Source organism: Pezoporus wallicus, unplaced genomic scaffold (assembly GCF_028554395.1).
Source record: "Pezoporus wallicus isolate ANWC-B61680 ecotype Strahan unplaced genomic scaffold, APGP_CSIRO_Pwel_v1 contig_8705, whole genome shotgun sequence".
Lineage (NCBI taxonomy): Eukaryota > Metazoa > Chordata > Aves > Psittaciformes > Psittacidae > Pezoporus > Pezoporus wallicus.
The window spans coordinates 3,259,397-3,280,476 of NW_026638439.1; positions in this window are offsets into that span (position 1 = coordinate 3,259,397).

Here is a 21,080-nt window from a genome sequence, read left to right on the forward strand (position 1 = left end):
TTGAGACTCTGTCTTGTCTGGCCATAAGCAAGGTCTGCTGTCCTGCAAAGGGTAACAGCTTTCCTTATGAGCTTATCAAGTATAGGCTAACAGCTTTCTTTATGAACTTAACAGTACTGTCAGGACACTTCATGTTTAATTCTGGACTCTCTGATGCTGCAAAATGATACTTAAAGGTAGATCTCTGCAGTCATGCAGAGCACTGTGGATGTCAGTGTCACAGGGGTCTGATTGCACAGATCTCTTTGCAGGATGGAGAGCAGAGCTGCTTTATTGCACACTGCTCAGAAGAAGTAACTGCTAATTCTCTGTTACCTAACAGCTTAACAAACAAGGGCAGCATCTCATACACATCTTAAAGAAATGGTGCATGCCTGGAAATTAAGTAGATATTAATTCATACTACATTTGTAAATGGAGAAATGATAAAGAAAATGCATAGAATCATAGAATCTACTAGGTTGGGAAAGACCTTTAAGATCATCAAGTCCAACCATTCCCCAGCACTGCCAAGGCCACCACTAACCCATGTCAAACCATGGATCAGGAGTATAGACAATGCCTCTCAAGCAGGTCTCACTACAGTGAGAATGCCAGGTTGTTCCAACAAAGCCACCAGTAAGAACTACCAAGGTGAGGTGGATTTCAAGCCCTCCAGAGAAAACCAGCAACTTCCCTTGAACCACCCACTTCTCCTTAATCACCTTAATGAGGAGCTCCCCTTTTTTTCAGAGCCATGATGATTCCCTTTCCCCCTGCAGTAGTTTTTTTAACAGCTGATTAAATTCTTCATCCAGAGGGCAGGTTAGACAGTACTGCTCAAACCATTGGTTAAGCCTGGTCTGACTGCCATATTTTGGAGCCTGGCAACAAGGCAAGTCTCAGGAAAGTTAGTACATTCACTGTAAATGGAGCTCCAACAGTTCAGGTACAGAAATGACAGAGCTATTACAGATACCTCTGCAGAATTTCAAACATATTAAAGTATGCAAATCCCACTGAGAATCTTCTCTCTCTGTTGAGTGGAGGCACATACACCTAGCTGGAAACAGCCAGGGCTGTTGTAACTGTTAATTAAGTTCTGTGCATTTGTTGTTCAGGACACTGAATACAAACCTCTTTCTTGCTCTGACTTACCCCTCCCTCTCTGAGAATTCACAGCCACTATCTAATCTGCCAAAAACTGTGTCCCTTTTTATACTTGGAGGTCACTTTATGTTACTTACAGTGTGTTGCATTATGTCAAAAGGCATAACACAACATAATGAAAAGCAGACTAATATAACTCAACCTGACGTCAATGACATAACATGATGTGGCTACTGAAAAATGCACTGTTGTCATTGTTTTGTGTTTTCATCTGATACCTACTTGCTATTCCAGCATGAGGCATTTGTTAGAGAATTTGGAGAAGGTTATGGACTGAGCATGCCTGATTCAACAGTGCCTCCCATCATTATTTCACTGAGATCTCTTTGTTGGCTTTGCTGGGGTTCCTCCTGATTTACTTTAGCAAGAATCAGGCTCTAAAAAATCATCACATAAAATGCAATTACATTAGGAAAGCCATCAAGTTGGAAAATGCAGCTCCTGGGAGTAAGGAAATGACAACGCTGTTATAGTCCCTGTAACCTTAGCTCTGCCCTCTTGGGTAGTAAATGAGCCTGTACTATTTTTCCTGCAGGATGTCATTTCACTTCGTAGAACTGTGTAGCAAAGCAGTTGTTCAATATTTCTCTTAACTTCACCACGTAATCTGTGGTCCCGTATCTCATTTGCTGCACATCAACTAAATCCTTTTGTGGGTTAGGTACTTTTCCTCTTCCTGTTTTTATTTGCTTTTGTATTGTTCTAATTACCGCGGTATATGTGTGTTTCAAACCCAAGGCTGAGTCTGTCTTCCCAACATATATCCACAAGGTGAAACACACTGTTTCTCCTTCCCTGTTCCATAGAGAACAGAAGGACAGGCCCACTGGGAAGTCCATTATAGGCATGGCTAGAATGCAAGGCAGCAAAATCCCAGCCTTTTGCTTTCATTCTTCATTTTTCCCCTGGCTACTTTACACTGCCCAGTGTAAAGTAGAAATGGCTACTTTAACTACTTTACAGTGTAATGGCTACTTCACTATCCTCAGTGGAAAAAGCAGGTATCAGCCTTACTTGTGAAAACCTCAAACAGTAATAATGAAGATAGAATGTTCTGGTGATGTTATGAATCCCTGTGAACAGCTCTTCCTAGTTCTCCATCCAGCAGAACCAAAACAGAAGCTCAAACAGTAACCAGAATAATCAAGCTGATGGATTAAAATGAAATCTATGGTAATTTCCACTGGTGTTTTACAGATGACACAATCGAAGAAACATCTTTAGCTACTTTCCTCTAACACAGGCCATAGCATTTTATCAGTTGCTGTACGAAGCCCAGGTCTTCTGGTTGGCTAGAACATGTTTTTAGACATTATTGTTATTGTTATTATTATCTCATGCTGCTAAGGTGGCCAAGCCAACTCAAGCCATGGCATTCCCAGTGACAGAATTCAGCACCCATTGACTTTGGGCAAGTTTGGTTAATGGACTTGACCTCACTGTTCCGCCCTTTCTCAGGCCTGCAGTTTAGCATATCCTCCACACTGCTGGCCACGCAGGAGGTGTCAGCTGTACATGAATGATTTGGGAGCACTGGAAACAATGGGACAGATCACAACATTTTTGTGGCAAGATAAAATGTGATGAGGAAATAATTAATTTCTGCTGACAATGCCCATTCTTTCTGGCAGCAAGATACCCTGCTGAGAAGTTCAGGTTTAACAAAGCACAAGCCAGGAACTGAGAGAGGCTGGAGAACACCTAAAAAGCTCTAGGAAAGCAGGTGAGGATTAGACATCTGCTAACATTCTGGCCAAGCAGCTTCACAGAAAGGCAGGACATCTTCACTTCAAATTTTCAAAGAGTGGATCAAGCAGCCCATCACTTGACAAATGGTTCTCATTGTCAGAGATTTTGCCTGACTGCTTCCATCTTTTGTTTAGCTTTTGGTGAGGTCTATTCAGTCTTCTTCTGTTAGGACAAAATCTACCTTTCTAAATTAATCTGATGCATTTGTAATTACATGCATAATTTCTGAAAATGTTTGGAATATGGATGGCATGGATCTTCCTAAAAATTCAGGATAAACAATTGGAACTCTGAATCTACAATCTAACTATATCAGGATATGCTAAAATATACAGTTCTACCTTCTCTGTCAAAAATCCAGCATAGCAAAAGCCCACTTGGTTTACAGAAAATAATGTCTGAATATTGACCCAGTGGCTAAATTCATGCTAGGTATCTGTGGTTTAACTGCAGATGAATACCAGAAAATGTTGGACCACATCATAGTGAGGTTTAGAGCCACTTACGTTCCATAGCAGGTTACAACACACACAAGGGAACATAAGATAGCTGGTGATACTACCTCAGAGTACAGCACAGGTTTTAGGCTACACCATCCATAGGAGCACTAGAAAAAGGACTGCCAAATGAGGGGCAGTTCAAGAGTATAAGTGCAGTGGAAAATGCTAGCTGAAATAGTCATTTTGGAAATTATGAGTATAGTAGCTTGGCACTGCTTTGTAGAAGTTGAATGTAGGACGTGGTAATAGGGATGTATTCCACCAGCCCGGTAGCTGTAAAAGCTAGGAACCACAAAGGCTTTTAACAACTCTTTGTAAATGTCACAAGTTCCTATTTCAATCCTTTGGCACTTTTCTAAAAGATCATTGTGGGAGAATCATCACATGGCATAGTAACAAACTCTCCTGTTTGTACTAAAGAAAACTCACACTCATGAACTTGGCTTAACATTATGAAAAGAAGCCCAGCACATAAAAAAAGTTGCCATGTTCTGACCTCAAAACAATGGCATAAATCCACTGTCACCTCTTGGAGAGAGTGGCATTATCTGGCATTGACCATCATGTGGCTGAGAGCAGAATCTGGCTTGATGTAGATTTTCCTTTGTAGCACTCATAGAATTATAGCATGCTTTGGGTTGGAAAGGACCTTTGAAGGTCATCTACTCCATAATGCTGAAACTGTGGTTCCACTGTAGTCCAGGAGCTGCACATGCAGGAGGATGGATTGTGCTGACAGAGAAGGCCCAGTTAGTTCTCATAGCACGTGACAGCACATCCTGCCAGCATAGGACGTAAGGGTGGACCCATCCTGACACTCAGGTAGTGGACACCTGTGAGACAAGCTGAGCACCCCAAGTACCAACCTCCTGAAAGCAAGCAAACACATTCACAATGATGGTTAAACAACTTGAATCTTCAGATTGACTCATCTGGGGCTGAGTTCTTAGACATTCTGGTGTCTGTGGATAGAACCTTACAGAATAAGGACCCTAAGCCATGTTTGAATGTCTTTGTTCCTGTCTTTACCAGTCTGTGGTAATCTTTACTCTGAGCTGAGACTAATCAAGTTCTTTTAACTTAGGACCCCCAAGCTATCCTCATTCTGTTGGATGAATTATACTGTTGTGACATGTCTCGACCTGCTGTTCAACTCAGTTAGCTATCTAACCCATTTTACATTCCTGGCACTTCAAAACACAGACATTAGTTATGTATGCATGTGAGCCAACCCCAATGTACTCAGAAATGCAACACAAAATCCCATGGCAGTTTGAAAATCCACAGTACAGTCACTCAAACAGGAGGAAATGCAAATGTCACATTCAGAGGTATTGTCATATTCCAATATACTCCATACAAGTATCCCAAAAGCATGACTCAACACCCCAAAAGACATGTTTTAGAGGACACAAAGTTTGAGAAATAATAATAAACTGTAAGAATTGCATCTCAGGTGGGCTAAATTACTCCCTGAGGTACCAATCTTCCTTCCTTGTCTGTGAAGGAAATGTCTTTAACTTGAGCTTTTTGCTTTAAAAATCAAGGAAAGAAATCTGGGCCATGAACCCAGCATCTTGGCCATACAAAGATACTCCCTAAAGCACAACGTCAGATATCAATCCATAAGAACAGACAAAACTGAAATGCTGTGAATGCACAGAGAGTTGAACTTGTGTAAGAAACAAACTGGACCCACACTGTACCCTTCAGAACAAGTCAAGACAAAGGCTTCTAGAAGCCCAAATCTCTCCTGAAAGGAAGAATAGCAACTGGTCATGGTACCCTCTTTGCTAGTTAGTTGCAGGTCAGAATATGTACATGTTGATGCTGCTCTACAGACTGTTGTACCCTCTGCAGGCATGAAAGCTGCTCCCAGGAGAGAACTGCTGTTGGTTCACCTCTTCCACTGAAAGTCAGGCAGCTGTAATGTCAGTTCAAGCCAGGTTACTACAAAGGGGTGAAAATAAACATACCAGCTATGCTCAGAATGAACTTGGATCAGGCACTTCCGTGATACTGCTCAGCATAACTGCAGGTGGACATCATGCACCACCTCACTGGAAAAGTACAGAGCAAAGCTGTGAGGAAAAAGTCCATAGGGAAAGGAAAAACACTGGGCATCTAAACTGGAAGACACTTATCATTACAAATTGTGGCTCCTAGTCAGCCCTCAGCATAACCTCCATGAACAAATGGCATTAATAATGATAGTAGTAGTAGTGACTGCAGAGGTAGGGCTTCCTTGACCTTCAACAGCAAGCCAAAAAACTTAACAAGCTCCTAAAAAATGGAATTAAGGAATAGCCTCTTTTTTCTATTAATTTAATTTTCTTCTGGGGAGCCAGTAATGTTCCCTCACCAGTGACAGGCATTGAACTCATGCTGCATTAGGAGGAAAAAATCATGGTAATCCTCAGAATTCCCAGTGTTCAATTTCAGACATAAGGGTGCCATTCAGGACTCATAGTTCACACGTATGTGTCAGTCAGAGAGAGCACAGAAGAAACCGAAGTCCCTCAGGAAGGTTTCTGCTGTGAACTCCCAGCCTAAGCTTTCTCTCAAATATGCCAGGCAGAGGGGAATTAACCTCATTAAGCCACTCTTCCCTACTGAGCACCTACTTCAGTGAGGCAGGTAGATGTACAGTCTGTTCAGACCCTATTTTCAGATGTTCTTTAACGTGTTTATATATGATCAAGTCCTCTTCACTTATTTAGCCATTGTAGTTGTGAGCTGTGCAGAAACTCATGTAGAGTGGGCGGGTGTGGGTTGGTGAACAGAGGCCCTTTACATTTGGCATTTGTCAGTGTGACATGAAAACAGCTCGTGCATTAAGGCATCAGCTACATGTCATTCTGAGATCCACTTACAGTATTTATAAATGTTTTGTGTAAGGAAGTACACAAATATTCAAGGCTGATAGAGGTGCAGAGAGAAGTAACTTTGGTAAATCCAGTCATCACTCCACCCTTACAGCTTAGTCCTGAACAGTTTGCCTACTTCTTACCAGTAACCTGACACACCTTGGAAGATAAGGGCTCCCTGAAGACAAACCGCAAGTAGATTACTCCTATGCTACCCTACTCCAGCCTTTAGGTCAAGGAATGTGTTATGTATCCTGAGATTTCAGTAGGAGCTCTTGGATATTCAGAGGGGGGTTTTAATCAATTCACTTATCTACTTGACAGAAAGCACAGTTTAAGTTTCTCATGGGTAAGATAGGATGTCTAGGTGTCCTGCAATGTTAAGAGGCTAAAAAAACCCACCCCAGAGATCTTCAAGTAGTTCTTTCTCTTTGTAAACCATCCTTGACTTCCTGATTTGTTTGAGGAAAAAGCCACTGAGTGTGCAGACGTCTTTTATCCCTCTTAGCCACAATTCCTTTGAGAAATCCAACAGCGAAGGTGGATACAATTATTGTAAATAATGTTGGATAGAACCCAGAGCAGATGAAGGTAGGAGGATACAGCTCAACAAGAACAGAAGTGGTTTCTAATGAGAGAGGGAATATTTCACTCTCAGCATGGCTATTATTATGCCCTATGCATTAATTCAGCCAAGAACTCCTGAAGTAGCAGAATGAATTTCTATTCACTAAAGTGGCAGGCATTGGCATGGTTGCCTTCATTTCAAGTCTTACAGTTAATACTTTCCTGATTCCTCCATGAAGAATTATATGGTGAGTTAAACCCTGTGAGGCACTAGGAACATAACAAGGTCTTAAAACCAGCACTGAAGGCAAATATTCCAGTCTAGTCCATTCAACAAAGTACGTCTTTCACTTTGAGTTTTATTTTGATGATTTTCTCTATTTCTGTAGAGTTGTGTGACAGGATTTATTGTCTTGAAATATAAGCTCTAATAATTCTAGCAGAGGTGTGAACATGGTGGGTATTTTTTTCAGCCTTCCCCTGCCATTCTGCTGGAACTGTCCAATTGGCCCTGAACTGTCCATTTTAATGCTGATCAACCAGAACATGAGCTGGGGTAATGGTTTACCTTAAAATCCTGGGGTCTATCTCTAGCTTTCTTTAAATCTCTGCCTTTTCACTGTTCTTTCATTTCCTAGACAGTCCTGACTTCCCCACAGGTGAAGGTCACTAATCCTTCCAGCCAAAACGTGAGTAACTCTTTTTCTTCTTTCCCTACTGGTGTCCTGCAAGGACTGCAGGGCAGGATGGTCGTGCTGTTTATGAGGATCCCTTTTCATGCTGTTTCCCAGATCTAGAGCTGACAGAAAAGGAAGAGAAGGAAGACAGGAAGGGTGAGGGGGATTATTTTCATGCTGACAAAGGTATGCATGAGTAACTTCTCTGGTGTGCCACTCCAAGGCCTCCAACGCCACAAAGGAACTTTGCATTCCCAGAGCAGCCGAAATCCTGAAGTTTAAAGTGGAATCCTGCTATGGTTACATTCAGGCGTTACTCTTTAAGTCAAATACAGCCTGAGTATTTGGTTCCCTAGAGGATCTAACTACAAATCATATATCCTTGTGACATCTCCTGTATCACACAAGAAGCAAAAATGTCCCACACTCCTTTTTCTGCATATTTTTCTTGTCACTTGTCTTACACATATATTTGCACTGCAGCAGGAGCTGTTACTTGTTCTGTAGTTATAGAGCACCTCGTACAATGGAATCTGAGCCCATGACCACACTTTGTAGGTGCTATTGCAAGGCTGATAAAGAATTAACTGCAGTCAGCAGCAAAAGCTGCTTTCAGGCAGCACACTGCTGAAAATGAGAGCAAAATTCAGGGAAGGGCTGAGCACCTGCAGTTCACATTGACTCCAGCCCAGGCTGTGGTAGCTCAGCAGCTCTCAGCATCTCTGAGGATTTATTCTGCAGCATGTTTGCTTTTGCCTCCAGCGTGCAATGGGGGGAAGGCAGTAGTGTGGCTGAAAACCACAGCTCCCAGCCACTTCTCCCCTCAGCGCTGAGTGAGAGGGTGAAAGCTTGCAGACCAGCCGTTACCTTTCTCATGCGCACGTCTCAGCGGGAATAAAAGCAAAACACAGAGCTGAATTTATTCCTAGCCAACGGAAATTTCATATTGAGGGTTACAGGCGTCCTGTGCCTCTTAAAAGCAAGTAATAAAATGCTGCTCTCAATTACAAATTGTATTTACATTTAAACCCCCATACGGTTTGGGGTGGTGGAGGGAGGTTTCAGATGCATTAGCAGCAGTGCTGTGCCGTGATTAGTTACAATTTTTCACATGCTGTAATGAACATTTAATGCCTCCACCTTTGTTTTTTCCTCTGTCTTGCAAACTAACCCTGTGGCTATGTCAGGTCAATAGGCAGTAGATGAGACACAAATTCTGCCTAATGCTATGAACAAAAATAAGCAAATACATTGAAATGACCACCTCTACAAAGCCTTCTGTAATAGGATTCACACACTAAGTACACAGTTAATAGCAGCTGATTTTTTTAGGTAACTTCCTGGACTGAACTTTTCAAAATGTAGGGACATTTAACAGGAAAATGCACAAACACATGCAAATGTGCACAGCTGCATCTTCCTGAGCTACAAAAGTCAAATTCCCTTCTCTCTGCCTTCAAGCAGTGATTAAGGCAAAGCAGTCATTGTCCTACATGGTGCACAAGTCTTGTGTCTGGCCCTTGGCTTTTGCAGAGGCCGTGTGTGTCACTCAGTGCCAGCTGACAGCTGAAAGCACGTTTCTGGGTGTATTTCTGCACAGAACTGGTCAGTATTGCCTAGAAGGCCTCAACATGGATTCTCTACTCAACATTTCAGAAAACCTGCTCCAGGTCACTGCTCTGACAATGCTCTTCCTCTTTAACCACACTAAGCCTATACAGGAGATCATCTCTACAGACACTCAAGACTGCCTAGCGCTTGGTATCATGATCTGCTTTCCCAGACATCTGCATTAGCAACAATGTCAAAAGGTGTTTTGATATCAAAAGATATTTTGATAGCAACAATGTCAAAAGGTGTTTTGATAACACCTGATATCAAAAAATAGTCAGTAGGTCCTGTTCACCTTTAGTCAAAATCTGATAGAACAACCCTTCTCTGAGGTTTGAGGGAACTCCTAAGTGAATAGGAACATTTCTTCTCAATATTCATAAATGTATGTCCAAGTCACTGGTCCTGACCAATAATACTTAATTGCACCCAAGCACTGCAAGACTATTTCAGGGGTATAAATGGGAGAAGTGGTTTTATTCGCCATGAAGTCAATCTGCAGTTCTGCTGAGGATGGCCAAGGTCCCAAGGGAGCAAGTCTAGCAGCATAAGCAGCAAGAAAAAATCCAAAGAAATCAGGATAGAACTCAGTAACAATTCTGTGACAAAAACCAGCACTGAACAGTTATCTTATATTCCATGGGGATTAGTGATGACAGATAGGAAGTAATAGGCTCAGATTGCAACATGGGAGATTTTAAATTGGGTACCAGGAACAATTTCTGCCTGCAAGCATAGACAAGTAGATTGTCCAGGGAAAGTGTGGAATTTAAAGGGGTTTGCTAAACCTGAGTTACTCTGAATCTGCTTTGGTTGTAATGGTGCCCACACCCTGATATTGCTGACCAAGGCTGAGGCCTCAGACGTGAGAGGATGCTCCAAGCTGTAAGTGAAAAAGACAGCACACTACTTTATAGGCATGTCTTTTCCCCATATTTACCTCCAACACTGCAGTGACAGCCATACTGGAAAAGACTGGGCCAGATCCACTGTTAGCTTAAATCACCTTTACAGTCAAGAGAATCATAGAGTCATAGAATGGTTGGGATTGGAAGGGGTTGCCCTGGCTGAGGTGCAGGACCTTGCAGAGCTGTGAGTAGAGCTGTCTCAGTTTACTATGGCTAACCTGCTTTGCTTTTATTTATAAATAATACATTTATGACACAATGGCTATAAATAGTATTCCATTAATTTTATTGCTTGTTTAGATATTTCCCTAAAGGGCTAATACACACTTACTGTTGTGTTACCATTTCAGCTTCTGTTAGTTTGCAGCTAAACCATACAGTCTACTTGGAGCTGAGGCTAAGCTCAGCAGCTCGGCTTGGGATGAAGAGCACATTTGGAGTAATTAGATTTGTGGGTTTAGGTGGTTTGGGTTTATTTTTTTAGGGTATAACAGTGTAATAAAAAGAAATGGCTGTAATTTATAGCCCAGCAGTTGGCAAGGGGCTTGTCTGGTCTAGGATTATTTTTTTTTTAATAGCAGAAATTTTAAATTTAGGTTAGAATTTCAAAGAAGCTTCGTACCCACAACTAAGGGTTCAGTGCTGCCAAGCTCTGCGTTTGAAAGTCATGAATGAGGCACAAAAATACCAATTTTAACTTCAAATAAGAAGGCATAGATACAAACTCACACACATATACCGACACGGATATCCAGGTACCTCTGAATAAGGCTGATGTTTAATTTTGTATCAAATTCACTCTTCACCAGGAACTGTAGCAATAGGACAAGGGGGAATGGGTTCAGACTGAAACAGGAAAAGTTCAGGTTAGATATAAGGAGCAAGTTCTTCCCTGTGAGGGTGCTGAGGCGCTGGCACAGGGTGCCCAGAGAAGCTGTGGCTGCCCCATCCCTGACAGTGTTCAAGGCCACATTAGACAGAGCCTTTGGCAACATGGTCTAGTGTGAGGCATCCCTGCCCATGGCAGGGATTGGAACTGGATGATCTTAAGGTCCTTTCCAACCCAAACCAGTCTGTGATTCTATGAGTCTATGATTCTATGTTTGGTTAAGTAACCTTAAGGTAATAAAATTAAAAATATTTTGTTTAATTAGCAGCAATTTTCAGTGAGAACCTGGGACTAAATTATTCTCTGTGCCACAATATTGCACCAGTTTAGGTTATGACTTTGGGTTTCTTTTTTAGCATTCTGGTATTTGCTTTCCATGTGCATTTATTACCAAGTTTTTCTCTACAATAATGAAAGCCCAAACCTCCTATTTTGAGTTTCACACAAACTAAGATTCTCTAATCATCTGGCTTTGGGGACTCTAGACTTAAGAACACTAAACATGATAAGAATAAAAAAGAACTCAGGAGAGCTATGAATAAGGTGTGTTGTTTATCAAGAAAGTTCAGACTTTGCTTTCTTTGCAAGAGTTCAATCCTCAGCATAACAAATACCTTCTCGTAAGGAGAACTTCTAAAACAAGAGCTTCCTGAAAAATAGAATTGCCTTTTTACCTGCTGAGTGCCTTTGTAGAGTAAATCCTCATTAGATGGTACAGACAGATGCCAGCATACCAAATAGACCAACTTTAGTCAAAACATATTACATGAGTTACCATTACGCTGTGCTCTGGTTCTGTAAATGCTTATGGTTAGATACTGTGAAAGAGGGGCCCCTTTGAAATGTACTGACCTGGCTTGATCCAAAGCTATCCAGAAGCAATGAAACAGTGTGCCACTGACTCCCACTGCACCTTGGATTACAGTCACAGAGTGTAAAGGTAAATGTATGAAAAAGGCATTGCAGGACTCAGAAGCCACTTGAGAGCATGTTTTCATTCAGGCACAATTGCTGATTACATCCCACTGTCCCAGTGCATAACCCTGCTGCATAGACTGACTTAACTCTGTTTTCTTAAAGCAGAAGTCCACTTGCCCATGTTATTGTAATCCAAAGAAGTGCTGCCTTGGTGCTGAAATACAGCGAAGCAATGGCACATTAGCACCATGTTACTGGAATACATCAGAGCAATTGTGCTCTAATGCTGTATTACTTAACCATAGGGCATCTCAGTAACGACACTCACAGTAATGCTGAGTACTCCTGCTGAGGTGAAAGAGACATCTTAATGGGAGACCCTGACATTTCTGCAGACCCATCTACATTCCTTCAAATCAACACAGTGATTGCCTGAGCATGAGGTCACAAAGAGCCCTGTAAAAAAACATTCAATCACTAAAAGGTCCAAACCCCACGTCAAAACATAACTCACAGGAGTATGTGAAATCATACCGGGCTTTGAGCTAACTGCATTAACTTTGGAAACAATCTAGGTAGTGAAAGAAGGGCATTTCAGAGCTCTTCAAAAAAGCCTCAACAGTATTCCAGCCTTAACAGTATTCTGCTGTCGCGATGCAAAAAACTCGAATGTCTGCAGTGGTCACAGAGCAATTCATTTAGAAGAATTCATACAAAATGCCATTTGTTCCGGCTACTGGATCTGAAGCTACCAAGGCGTGTTAACTGTTTATACAGGTTTTAAAGCAAATACTGATCCCCTAGCCAGGCCTGGGAAAATCTCAGCAGCCCCCCTCCAACAGCAAGAATGACCTGTACAAAAGAACTGCACAAGATAAAACTGAAATACTAAAAACAGGCACAAGCCTGTCATAGTTTCTCTTTCCAGTCCCAGTGACAACCTGCTGCTCATATTGATTTTGTGTAAGTATAGCTTCAGCTAGAGATTACACCTTGCGCCACCACGGCTCTAATACTACAAGAGTTTCTTTTGTCTCAGTCAAAGCTCAGTCAGCATAAGGGTTCTACAATGGAAAGTTTGTGCAAAGCAAACCAGAATATAAATACAGCAGCCATGAAGAAACTCAAAATAAGAACCAAATGTACAGTAGCTCACTCCCACTTCCAAAGCCTGCATTTGGGGACACAATGTGTTCTAGCCGGTCCAGTTGAAATTCCCATTCAAACAGCCTCTACACTGAAAGCACCAGGGAGGATTTTCAGTGATGTGGCCTTTAATGTGCAAAAGCATTTACACGGCAACAGAAGAAAAGACAGATTTTATTCAGAGCTTCACATAGAGGTTTAGGATTTATTTTGTTTCTAAATTTGTTTCAACCTAAAAACACTGGGCTTGATTCTTACAGCTTGTGAAGTCACATCTGGGCAGAGTGGAAGTAAGAAGCTTCCTACTGATACTGGTAGGTACCCTACATTCACTTTTACATGTGCACAATGACTATACAAGTTGTCTCAGTGCAAATCCACTTTCATCAGTAACACAGGTTAATATGCCACAGTGTGAACACAAGTAGCTAATGTGCTGGCACATGGCCTGTTCTGCCATCCCTACCACCAGGCATATAACCTCCTGCAGACAGGTAGGACAGACAACATCGAACGTTAACATCTCCAACCACTTCAGCAACAGCAATCAGTTCATCTGTGGAAGCAACGTAAAGTGCACAAGGTCTCACCAAGCCAGTGACAAACACTGACAGTGGAATCCCTGTCATCTCAGTCCCAGAGATCAAGCCCTTGCTGCTTGCTAATATTTTACATGACTTTTATTCATTAGTATTTTTGCCTAAGTGCTCTGGTAGAGGTAGACTTCTCCTTCTAGCACACTCAAGGCAATCTCTTTCAAGGAAACCTATGATGTTCACAACAATCTTTTTGTATTTAACTGGGATTTAATGCAAAAGTGGGTGATTTCACTAAAAACCTGCAGAAAATTTACAATGCTGCTTGTGGATTTGGTTTGCTAATGGTGTTTTCAGTGAAAAACATTTGTTTGAGTGAAATCTGATGAATCAAAACAATCCTGCTTCTGAAGGAAGACTGTGGATTTCCAGACTAATTCAGAAAGAGATCAAATTTTGTGTCAAAACATGTAAAAATACGACTGTTCAGATTTAAATGTCAAAAATAAATATTGTGTCAGTTTGTGAAGAACTGAGCACAAATTAAGCAGTTGCAAAATGTGAGAATCTTATCATGAAACACATAAATATTACTTTTTACCCATAAATACGGCTTTTTACCCAGTTGCCCAGTTCAGTCATCAGATGCTACAACACAATAGGTTCAATGAATGTGGATGGGAGAACCCCATCTGCAAGATTCTTAATCTTTAAATACTAGGAATACTTAAAATGCCAGAGTGACAGCATAAAGGGCAAACAGATTTAGTAATCATACTGATTCCAGTTCTTCCTGAAAAGGTTCTAACATCATCAGCAAAGCATCCAAAGGAGTAGTTACATTTTTTTAAGGAAATGCACAAACTTTGAATGGCATATTGCTCTTTTTTCTGTTGGAAACTGTTTTGTTCTCTGTCTAAAGGGCGATTCCCATCCAGTGCCCAACAACAGCAATGAGGTTAAATTGGTTTGGATGATATCAGCTACATGTAATTAAACCAGCAGCCCATGTCCGATCCTTTCTGTGACCATGTTAGGTGTTAAATTAAGGTCTGATTAAGAGTGTGCTGCTGCAGTTAAGGTCAAGGACTAAAGATCACAAGCTTTGTTTCATCTAATAACAATAAAGACTGTCTGGCTGCCAAATACCACAACAGCCCTTGTTCTCCTATCAGACTGCTGTCCAGCTAGAGGGATCTGATTTCACTGGTATCCCTTTTTAAACCCTACTTCTAAGAGGGTTTGTAGCTATTTCATCTGTATTAAGCAGTGCCATGTTACCCGAGGCTATTCGGTACATTCTGTATGATCAAAGCAGAAATGCAGCAGCTTCTGACGAAGAGTTATCATGGCTGAGGGGAAAAAAACACCAAGGAAGGAGAAAAAAAGATACAGTGCTACAAAATACCAGGTCATGCCACCAAAGTAAACACCCACAGGTAAGTTCACAACATGAGACCACGCAATGGTGGATGCTGCACATGTGTTTGCTTGATACAAATCACAGGCTTCCACCAGCAGTCAGCAGGAGAGATGTGTCAGATAGCATAGAGGAGAGATAAAAGCAGAGCGGTAAAGAGAAAAACCAGCAACTTATTTGTAGGATGAAGACAAGAATTAGTGCCTAAGAGCTTCTCCCTGTGTGTTTTCCACAAAGACAGGTCAGGAGGCATTACCAGAGCAGTTCTGTTCTGAGAGAACACAATTCCTCGTACCCAACAAAGTGTTCCCATGAAACATGCCCATATTAATCTCAAATGAATACAAGGTGCTGAGACATGCTAGTTTCCCAAAAAGGAGGGTGAAGCAGAGTAAGAAACCATATGGCCCCAAAATAATCTCCCACAGACACATCCTATTGTATGTTTCCATACTTGGGGTCCAATTTCAGAGTAGCTACCCATTCATTCTTCAAGAGTCATCTGAAGTGTCCTTCATTTGCTCCTAGTACTTAATAGACTAATAATAGAGCACTGTTCATACCTGGAAGGACAATTTTGCTGTTCTGTGAGGCTGCACACAGAAAACTCACCATAGGGCCACACTAAACACACTAAAACCACTACCTGTTTTGATAGTTCTTTGTGAATTACATTGTACATGTGACCAAAAAAATTCCTGGAGGTGTCTTGATGCTTTGCATTTCAAGATTTGACATACAACCTCTCAGTTTCCCAACAAACTCGGAGTGAATCCCAAAAGATTCAATGATACAGTTCAATGCGGATGAGCTTCCAACCCCATGGTTGCCGCTGTGCTACAGCTCTCTGCAGAGCTGGCTTTGCTGTGGGAGATTCCAGGCTTCCTGGAACCTGAGTTACATCAGAAATATTGTGAACACCACAAAATAGCCAGGTGTGACAAATGACTTCTCCGTAACAACAGAACTGTGTTCACCATTGGGAATCAGTGCCTGAACAGGAAAGCTACCTTGTAATGACATTAATGACAAAACATTAAAAAATCCAATCACATTAAAAGGGCAGGTTTGGTTTGGTTTGATTCAGTTCATCATTCTTCTTGCTACATTTTACAAGAAATATTGTACACAGAGAGCTGCGGGTTTACTTCAGTGTTGGAGACTGTGGTCAAAGCATTTAAACTCAATGGTTTAAGACGGAACATATATATCAAGATGACAGCCCTGAGCAGTCCAGATTAAGTGCTGTGAGTCAAAGAAAGTTGCTTTTGAAAGCGATCCTTAGTTTTGAAAACTGAGCCAGTGTTGATAAGGCACTTTGCTACCATTTTACATACTGAAACTTAGGCACATCAGTCTGGATCCAAACAGAAACAAAAGCAAAGTTCAGTTTGGTGGCAGGTCAGAACACTGCAGCTCAGCCATTGCTCTGGTACTGGAGCAACATGGTAGCATCATGCCCTGGCATCTTTGGCTTCCCAGGCTGAATGAGGAGGGACCCAGGCACAAGTAGCCTGGTAATGGCTCCAAACATAAATCCAGAGCGAACTCAGACTCCTGCTTTGGACTCTGAAACTGGTGATAGAAGGATTGCTTTTGAAAACATTCCAGCCTTGTCCTGGATAGCTGCATGACGTTATTTCGGTATCTGCACTATTCCCTAAACTACACTTTAGCAAGTAGAAGAGGGATTGCTGTACATATTATGGCAATGTCATCTATTTATTTTATGCAACTGGAAAACTTAAGGGCAACCACTTCAATTCTGTGCTGTGTAGAGTGTTCACAGTAACACCTGCTTACTGGATAGGCAGAAAAAAGCCCTTATATTCCTTCTTTATTGCAATTTATTACTATAGTTTGAATGGTTCCTAGTGACTTCCTAAGATTAATGTTAAGATTCTGATCGGAGTCTTCCCTCTGGAGTTTTATTATGGGTTTTGAACATTCATTTCATTTAACATACACATGGGAGCAAGTCTGGTGGTTCCAAAAATATTTGTAGTTGGAAATCACAGTGATTTTTGTTAGGCTCAGTGCCAAAGAAATCACAAATCAGAAGTCTGTTATAGAGTAGTTCCAATTTCTTGGCATCAAAATTCCTCTTTATGTATATGCAGAGAGTGATGTTTTCCCTAGCTATATGGCACTCGAGGTTTACTGACAAATGTATTGCTTATCTATTTTCCAAGGTTTCTGGTGGAACTAGTTTGTCTAGCCAAGTGGGGATTCCTAGGCATTTTATGGACTTCCTGTGTGAGCCAGAGCCTGCCCATTGAGTATGCATCTTTCTTTATCACAGCTGGTGTTTTTGAACCAAAGTGTGGAGTAGAAATTTCATCCCTGATTTTTTTTGGCTGGATCGATTGTTTAGTCTAGGAACTCTCAAAGAGACTTTCTAGGTGCTGGAATTCCTCTTTTTCTTCAGTCAGCAACTGATGTTGCATGGTGTACATCAGAGTCCAGAGTAACATCTTAGTGAGCAAAGATTTATGTTCATCCTAACACTCCTTGACATTAATGAGTATTACAGACATGTATCCCCCATGGATTAAGTTGAGAACATACCCCAGAGTGTGTGTGGAGTTTGTCATTAGGGCATCACACTATTAAAATCAACAGAGAAATTCCAAGGATAAGAAAGCAATTGGATCTCTTCCCTTCTCTCTGCTGGAGCACATGTAAGAGATACACTTTAAACCTCCTCGTATTTCCAGCCCTCTCACACCGTTCCTGCATTCATTTTTGGTTGTTAATGACTCCAAAGAAGAACTGATGCCACTTTTAAGACATTTCCCATACAACATCATTAGAAATATTTTGCTGGCAGAGATTGTTTCTGTAGCTCTGTAGTGTTCCCTAAATATGGAACTTCCACATAGCTGGGGGAGCTAAGAGAGTATTTAGTTTCCCCTCGACTAACTACTTAAGGGACTGGATCAATACAATGGGATGACCCTGTACACTCTGTTAGCTAGGGATTGTGACTCCTTAATGAAGCATTATGGATCCTATGGGATGTGCCAGGGACCACAGCACAGGCACACCTGATAGCAGTGCATCAGCTACCAAAAGGATATGCTAACTCTGGTTGCATCAGCTCAGGCTGGTTTCTGCCGATCTGTGTGGTCAATGTTTGCTTTCCACTGCCACTGCTCCAGGTTTTGGGTGTATTTCAAGTGCAGGGCTGCATTATCTGTACATCTTAGGGACAATTCAGCTGCAAGCCAGATAAACCATACACAAATATGGCCTTCAGGATTTATATTGGGCTATTGGATCAAGGCTAGATCTCCCTTAAAGCTCCAAGTAAAGCTGGGGCTTAAACCCTACAACAAAACTCTGGCGTCAGGGTGCTTGGTTTTAATTCACAATGTCCTAGCTATGGAGTGGAGTTTTTTAGGCTGATTATCATCACACATGATGTTTATTAAGCCTTGTGTAGTCCTGCCTGTATCACCTAACTGCAACATGGAAACCAAACCTTTATGTTTTCCCTCGGAGCCACTTGTGACGTTTTGGAGAAAGTGTTTATAGGAGAACCCTGATTTATCTAATTTGGAAGCAGTGGTCCCTGGATCAGTCGCTTCCCTTGAAACACCCCCATTTCTCCCTCAATAAAAGAGAAATAACAATACTAACAGAGCTTTCTAAAATACTTTGAGATCTATGAAGAGAAAGGGTTGTCTGTAAAGTGTTTAGAACACCTCAAAAAAAAAGGTGCTATATAAATGCATATTTATTGCAGTGCTGACATTCTTATGGCAGCTCTGAATGCAGAATCAAAAGCAGAGGGGGTAGAATATAAGTCAGAATAAGAAACTGTCAGCCTTTAGCCTGTATCTTAAACTGCTTTGAAACGTTGCAGACATTCAGAGAATCCAGTTTGCCAATATTGTATGTGCTACAGTAATTACACCAATCTGGAATATAAATTTTCCTCTTCCTTCCTAAGAGAGGGCAAAGCTCTTTGGGATATACGCAAATGGAGCTCTAATCCTACCAGCTTTAATGCATGCACCTAATGTTTGGCAGCATAGTTGTCCCACTGATTTCAATAGCTCTACTCAGATGCATGTGTGGAAGTGTTTGCATGATTAAAAGTTAATAGCAGTAAATGCACAGCTCATACAAGATCCTGTGTGAACAATCTATTTCTGCATGCAAGTGATGATTTTATTGCTGTTCTGTAATTCTGAGTAGTGGCTTTGTGAAAAAGCCTTATATTTTCTAAAGCAGGAAAATGTTTCTGATCATGTTTTTCATTGCTAAGCTCTTTGGGGGCTAATTAAAAGAAGTATCTGTTAAATTTATTCATTACTTAGTTCCTTGATAGCAAGAGGCACCTGGTGTAAACATTACAAAGAAAAGCAGCAGCAGCCAGACCTCATCAAATATTAGGTACATTAGGACATTTTATTTAGAGATATGAAATTGGTTTTAATGACTTCAAAAGGAGGAAATGCCAGGAAGAGCATAATGTGAGCAAGCTCAGTAAAGCTGTCATGAAGATGCCTGAACCCACTAAAATCTAGGAATTGTATTTGCCCCCCCCCCCCAATAAGCAGCAATTGCAGCTGCAAATGGCAAAAATATACTTAAAGAACTCCAGGACTAACCAAAACAAGCAGCAGATAAGATGGAGCATCCAGGAGCGTTTCTGCACTGAAAGTACCATCACTGGATGACCAGAAGAAGTTTGTTTATACTGAGTTGACTGATTCAGTGAATCAGATCCAGAATTTTGACCCCTATGATTTAAGGATGAGAAATCCATCCTTCTTTTGGGGATAACATTTAAACAGGCACTTAATGTTAAGGGTATGTGATACATTCACTTGACTTTACGTTCAAAATGCTTAGTAGTTTCATTCTGTTCCCATTACAGGCTTCAATAAATCAGTAATGAATAGTGAAGCAATACTTTATAACTAAGCATGCATTCAGCACTGTCCCAAATAAAGATGCAATAAATTCATGATCAATAGACTTAATGCAAGTAAAGGATATCAATAATTGTCCTGAAAAAGTTCTCTCTTCATGAGGCAATAATCTATCCTAAAGGTAGATTTCATCTTAAGGCACTTTATTCTAACAAGGCATATTCATTCACACTAATTTGAGAAAAGCAATTCATATGAGTCCATTTGATGTCAGTAAGATCATTGTCCAGTTTTAATAGGATGAACCACACCATCATTTCTTGTTTAGAGAGCTGAAGTTTTGAGATAATTGTAATATACATGATTGCAACCAAAGAGGTAGGAAGGTTTATGTTACAAGAAGACCTCTCATTCAGTAGTAGCAGGGCTATAGAAGAATTGGGCTTTTGTAGACTACAGGAATGGTGTTTTGTGGCCTCTTAGAACACCATGAGCGGGACCTTTTCAAAGGGTCATTTCCCAGTTTTAAAGCAAGTTTTGTTGACTTCTTTGATTACATCACAGGTGTCTCATTAGCAGGGCAGGAACTTTTCCTCAAGCCCTTGCAAACAAAATAAAGACATCGATTTTCCATCCTGCCCTGACCTTTGGAAGATGTCTCTGCCAGTACTGCACTCTCTGCCCTGCAAAGACTTACCAGTTCAATCCTGACTCTTAGGGAAGCAAGCCACCTACTGAATCTCAGCCACACTTCCTGAGGCTAACACCTGTGTTTTCCTTGGAGATCACCCCATCCAAGAACTAACCAGGTCAGACTCTGTTTCACTGAGGAGATCCAAGCAGCAGAATTGACCAGACCTCCAGAATTAGATGTGAAACTTACCACAAAGCCTCAGAGGACTCTGAGAATGAGGAACTGAAGCCAGGGAACAGAGTCCCAGCTCAGAACTGCTGCTTGCAGGCAGGGTACAAGTACAGTATGCTGGAGTATGAAGTCTCCATTCCAGGTTTTAAGTGACTTCAGTGACAGGGCTTTGCTAGGTTTAAGATGAAAACAGGTCTAGACAAGGGGGAGCAACAGACGCTATAACTTATGACTCATTCTTACCAGCCCTATATGTGAGGCTTCTGCTTCCACCAAGCCAGGTGACATTTAACCGCAAAAATATTTAACCTGCTTTTTACAAGGATGTGCATCATTGACTATGATAAAATACAGGGATGTGGGAGAGTCAGGATGCAGCTTTTTCAGGGCTGCTC